This window comes from Oratosquilla oratoria, chromosome 33 (genome assembly GCF_046742065.1).
Source record: "Oratosquilla oratoria isolate Oo_2021 chromosome 33, ASM4674206v1, whole genome shotgun sequence".
Classification (NCBI taxonomy): domain Eukaryota; kingdom Metazoa; phylum Arthropoda; class Malacostraca; order Stomatopoda; family Squillidae; genus Oratosquilla; species Oratosquilla oratoria.
Window position 1 is genome coordinate 46528459 of NC_134809.1, and position 6430 is coordinate 46534888.

Below are 6430 nucleotides of genomic sequence, written 5' to 3' on the forward strand. Positions count from 1 at the left end.
GGGCGGGGGGGTGAGGGGTGGGGTAGTATGTGTGAGTAAATTTTGACGCAGCCCGAAGGGATTTCTCCCCGTCCTCGCCTTATATGCAAAGGGGGACGGAGAGGGGGGGTCGCCGATTAAATGAAGCGGCCTTGCTGTGGATGTGCTGTGTCTTGCGACACTGCTTCTGACCCAGGGCGGTGGGCAGGGTGCAGGGATGACCCGTCATCCAGGAGGTGCTCAGATGAGAGGAAGGGTGGGAGGGGTGTGGAGGGTATTTAGGGATGAAATGGGTGGGAGTGTTTTTATGCCTTTCCCTTTTTGGCTACCTCCCTTGGAAGGGGGAAAAAGCCTTGGTATATGTATGTATGTATGTATATTTGTGTAAGACACTCTTAGTTTTCTGTCACTTCCATTGTGTTCTCTGTTTCCCTTTTGTTTTTCTCTTGTATGTCGAACTGCCTTAGTTTCATATTCACTACTCTCCAATAGAATCTCTCTTTCTCTGACTCCGTTCTGTTCTCGTTTTTTTTTTCTTAGTTTCAAGTCTTTTCTGCTTTTCTTCCTCTCTTTCCTCTTTATTCATTTCCCTTTTTATCCATACATTTTTATATTGTTCACTTGTTGCTAGTTTCCCTGTTTTGGATAAGATATTCTCCGCCGTCGTTTGTGACCTGAATTTAATCTTAATTGGTCTGGTCTTATCTGTACTATACTTTCCGAGCCTGAATTTTTCCTCAATTTCCTTCATAATTTCTGGTTCATCTTCCTGAACTAATTTTAGTAAACTGCTTACTTTTTCATTTTCCTCATTGGTTCTTGAGGTTCTATCTGGGTTATGTTTCTCTTCCATTCCTAATATAATTATACATTTCTTTTTGTCAGCTAAGTCTCTTACTATATTCTCCTTCTGTCTCATCACTTTAATAACTGAGTCTTCAGTTTGTTCTCTCATTTGCTGTTTAATTATATCAGTAAATGCAACTTTACTGTTTTCTTTTATCGACTTCCATCCCTCTCTGTTTTCTTTACTATTCCTCTTCAATTCCTCATTCTCCACCTTTACTTCTTTTAACTGTCTTTTCAGGTTTTCTATTTCATCAGTTAAGTTTTTGTTCGCCTTCTCTAGTTCTTCTAATTTTTCAACTCTTTGTAGAATGTTGTTAACATGACCGAACCTACGCTCCAAGTCCTCGATCATCTTATCGACCTTCTCTTCTAGTCTTGTCAGTCGAGGGGGGGTCCCCCCCACCCTCTTTAAATCCCTGGAAAATATTCTCATCACTTTCTACTGTATTGCTCTTATCTATACTTCTAATCTTTACATTTTTATTAGACATTTCATCGTCGTCGGGGGGCCGTTTGTTTACCTTTCGCCTGTCTGCCTGGGCCAAGTCTACTCCTTCCTCATTTCCTTCCATTTCCCTCAGTAATCCCTCCCCTTTTCCTCTTTCCCTACTTTCCTACTACCCCACGAGCAATTCCCCCCACCCTGTAAATACAATAGGCACTTCTCTTTGCGTTGGGATCCACAAAACTTCAATTTTCTTCAGAACGTCTTCTAAGCCGTCCGTTCGTTGAAGTGTGTGTGTGTGTGTGTGTGTGTGTGTGTGTGTGTGTGTGTGTGTGTGTGTGTGTGTGTGTGTGTGTGTGTGTGTGTGTGTGTGTGTGTGTGTATTTACCTAGTTGTATTTACCTAGTTGTATTTACCTAGTTGTATTTTACGGGAAGGGGAGCTATGCTCGTGGGGTCCCGTCTTCATATCTCATTTTATCTAAACTATTTTTAAATTCATGTATTGTTTTTGCACACACCACTTTCTCATCTAACTTGTTCCAACTGTCTATTACTCTGTGAGGAAAGCTGTTCTTTTTCAAATCTCTTCTATAGCTGTCTTTTTTTATTTTCTTTCCGTGTCCTCTTGTATTTCTGTCATCCCATTTTATCAGATTCTCTCTGTCAGTAATTTCTATGCCTTTCATGATTCTGTAAATAGCTATCAAATCTCCTCTCTCTCTTCTTTGCTCTAGTGTCTGTAGTTCAAGTTTTTGTAGTCTCTCTTCATATGATAGTTTTGAGAGTGTAGGTGCCAGTTTTGTAATTGCTCTTTGTATTCTTTCAAGTTTTTTTTATACATTTTTTTGTACTTGGTGACCATATCGTTGCTGCATATTCCAATCTTGGTCTTATCAGGGTGATTAGGATTTTCTTCACCATTTCTTCATCCAGGTATGTAAATGCAACTTTGATTGTTCTTATTAGATTATAAGTTTCTCCAAAAATCTTATTTATATGTTTCTCAGGTGACATATTATTCATAACAATGACTCCCAGGTCCTTCTCATTTTCTACTTTTTTTATTCCTTCTTCTCCCAATTTATATGCTCCTGTTATTCTGTTTTTACTTTTTCCAAATTCCATTATACTACACTTTTTTGTATTGAACTCCATCTCCCACTTCTTACTCCATTCTTGTACTTTATTTAGATCTCTCTGTAGTGATTCACAATCTTCTTCAGTTTTCACTCTTTTCAGTAGTTTTGCATCATCTGCAAAGAAGCTCATATAGCTTTCTATTCCTTCATCCATATCATTAATATATATTGCAAACATTATTGGGGCCAGAACTGTTCCCTGCGGAACACCGCTTATTACTTCATCCCATTTTGAGTGCTGGTTTCTTATCACTACTCTCATTTTTCTTTCTTGCAAAAAGTCCTCCATCCAATTTAGTAGTTTGCCCTGTATTCCTCCTTCAGTTTCTAATTTCTTAAGCAACTTCTTATGTGGTACTTTGTCAAAAGCTTTCTTTAGATCTAAAAATGCACAGTCCGCCCATCCATCTCTTTCTTGTATTATATCTATTAGCCTTGAATAGAAACATATTAAATTGGTGACGCATGATCGTCCTTGTCTGAATCCAAATTGCCTTGGATTTAACACTTTGTTTTTTTCTAAATATTTTACCCATCTACTTTTGATAATTCTTTCACAAATTTTTGCTATTGTACTTGTTAGAGAGACTGGTCTATAGTTTGTAGGTTCTTCTTTATTTCCTCCTTTATATATAGGTACTATATTTGCTTTTTTCCAATCTTCTGGAACTTTTCCTTCTTTCAAGGAACTATTTAGTATGCTATGTATTTTGTCTGCCAGTTCATTCCTGCATTCTTTCAGTATCCAGTTTGCTATTTCATCTGGTCCATGCGATTTTCTGACATCAAGATTACTCAAGTGTGTTAATATTTCATTCTTTGTTACTTCTATTTCTTCCATAGGGGGGACTTTCTCTTTCCATTCGTTCTCTTCAGGTTGTATGTTCTCCCTTGTAAACACTGATTTAAAATGTTTGTTCATAATTTCTGCCATTTCCATTTCCTCAGTGTATTCAACTCCCTCCTGTCTTAATTTCTCCAAGTCTTGTTTGTTTTTCAGTTTATTGTTTACAAATCTGTAGAATAGTTTTGGTTGATCTTTACACTTTTCTATAACATCTTTTTCATATTTTCTCTTTTCCTCTCTGCACTTTTGTACATATTCATTTCTATAACAGGTATATATTTTCCATTTTTCAGGTCTTCTGTCTTTTTTCCATCTGGTCCAGGCTTTGTCTCTTTTGTCTTTTAACTCCCTACAGCTTTTGTTGTACCAGCATTTTACATATTCTTTTTCTTGTTTTTGTCTTGGGACATACTTTTCCACTCCTTTTTTGTAATTTTTTTTCAAAATATTCCATTTCTCTTCTACTGTTGTTTCTTCTTTGTATATTTCTTCCCAGTTTTCTTGTTGAAAGAATTCTCTTATTTTATCAAAGTTTGTTTTTTCATACATCATTCTTCCTTTTCTATATTGTTCATTTCTTTTCATATATTTTTCTTCATTAAGTTCCAGTTCAATCAATATGTGGTCACTTTTACTTATTGGTGTTTTATATTCAATTTTGTCCACTATTCTAGGTTCGGATGTAATTACTAGGTCTAGTCTCGATGGCTCTTCTTCATTTCTATACCTAGTGTTCTCCTGTATCCATTGTGTCATTGTATGGTCAGTAACCATCTCAAGTAGAGCGTTTCCCCATGAGCCGTCTCCACCCTTTACTGTCATTTCTTCCCAGCAGATTTCTTTGCAATTAAAGTCGCCCATCATAACTATTTTTCCTCCCTCTTCCATTATCTTGTTTAATGTTATCTTTGTGTCCTCTAACATACTTTTATGTTCACTCTCTTCCCATGAGGCTGTTTTTGGGGGCACATAATTTATCACAAACTTTCTGTTCTTCTTATCTCTGTCTTCTACTTCCATCATTATCATCTCTACTGTATTCTTTCCATATGTGACACACTTCACGTTTATATCCTTCTTAGTCAGGAACATAACTCCACCCCCTTCCTTTTTCACTCTGTTTCTAATCCAATAATTATATGCATCATGTCCCACACTGTTGGTGGTAGTGGACCTTTTAATTTTGTTTCTACAATTCCCATTATGTCTGGTTCTTTTTCTTTCAAATAATCATTGAGCTCATTCAATCCTGTTATTAATCCATCTATATTTGTGTAAGAGACTCTTAGTTTTCTGCCACTTCCATTGTGTTCTCTGTTTCCCTTTTGTTTTTCTCTTGTATGTCTACTTTCTTTAGTTTCCTATTCACTACTCTCCAATAGAATCTCTCTTTTTCTGACTCCGTTCTTATCTCGTTTTTTTCCTTTGCTTCAAGTCTTTTCTGTTTTTCTTCCTCTCTTTCCTCTTTATTCATTTCCCTTTTTATCCATACCTTTTTATATTGTTCACTTGTTGCTAGTTTCCCTGTTTTGGATAAGATATTCTCAGCCGTAGTTTGTGACCTGAATTTAATCTTAATTGGTCTGGTCTTGTCTATATTATATTTCCCTAAACCTGAATTTCTCTTCAATTTGTTTCATTATTTCTGGTTCATCTTCCTGAACTAATTCTAGTAAATTTCTTACTTTTTCATTTTCCTCTTTGATTCTTGTGGTTCTATCTGGGTTATGTTTCTCTTCCATTCCTAATATAATTATACATTTCTTTTTGTCTGCTAAGTCTCTTACTATATTCTCCTTCTGTCTCATCACTTTAATAACTGAGTTTTCAGTTTGTTCATTCATTTGCTGTCTGATTATGTCAGTGAATGCAACTTTGCTATTTTCTTGAATTTTTTTCCAACCCTCCTTGTTCTCCATATTATTCTCCTTTAAGACTTTATTCTCATCTTTTACTTCTTTTAACTGTTTTTTTAATTCTTCAATTTCCTTAGTTAAGTTTTTGTTCGCCTTCTCTAGTTCTTCCAATTTTTCAACTCTCCGTATAATATTGTTAACATGACCGAACCTACGCTCCAAGTCCTCGATCATCTTATCGACCTTCTCTTCTAGTCTTGTCAGTCGGGGGGGGGGGGGGGGGTTGTGTCCCCCCCACCCTCTTTAAATCCCTGTAAAATATTCTCATCACTTTCTACTGTATTGCTCTTATCTATACTTCTAATCTTTACATTTTTATTAGACATTTCATCGTCGTCGGGGGGGCCGTTTGTTTACCTTTCGCCTGTCTGCCTGGGCCAAGTCTACTCCTTCCTCATTTCCTTCCATTTCTCTCAGTAATCCCTCCCCTTCTCCTCTTTCCCTACTTTCCTACCACTCCACGAGCAATTTCCCCCCACCCTGTAAATACAATAGGCACTTCTCTTTGCGTTGGGATCCACAAAACTTCAATTTTCTTCAGAACGTCTTCTAAGCCGTCCATTCGTTGAAGTGTGTGTGTGTGTGTGTGTATTCACTTGGTCTTTTGGATCACGTGTTCGACTCGTGATCGACAGCTATTTCCCTCCTGGAAGAGAGCTCAGAGCTCGTAGGTCCGATCTATGGGTAATGCTATGACCTTTCACACACACACACACCCAACTCCCCGCCCACGAGAGTCAGAGTAACGACCCGAAGCGCAGCTGTACCGAAATTAATTTCGGCCCTGGGCAGGATTCGAACCAAGCACTACGCGCACCACCATGCTAGTAGTACATCGTTCTACCAACTGCGCCACCGTGTGTGTGTGTGTGTGTGTGTGTGTGTGTGTGTGTGTGTGTGTGTATTTACCTAGTTGTATTTACCTAGTTGTATTTTACGGGAAGGGGAGCTATGCTCGTGGGGTCCCGTCTTCATATCTCATTTTATCTAAACTATTTTTAAATTCATGTATTGTTTTTGCACACACCACTTTCTCATCTAACTTGTTCCAACTGTCTATTACTCTGTGTGGAAAGCTGTTCTTTTTAAAATCTCTTCTATAGCTGTCTTTTTTTATTTTCTTTCCGTGTCCTCTTGTATTTCTGTCATCCCATTTTATCAGATTCTCTCTATCAGTAATTTCTATGCCTTTCATGATTCTGTAAATAGCTATCAAATCTCCTCTCTCTCTTCTTTGCTCTAGTGTCTGTAGT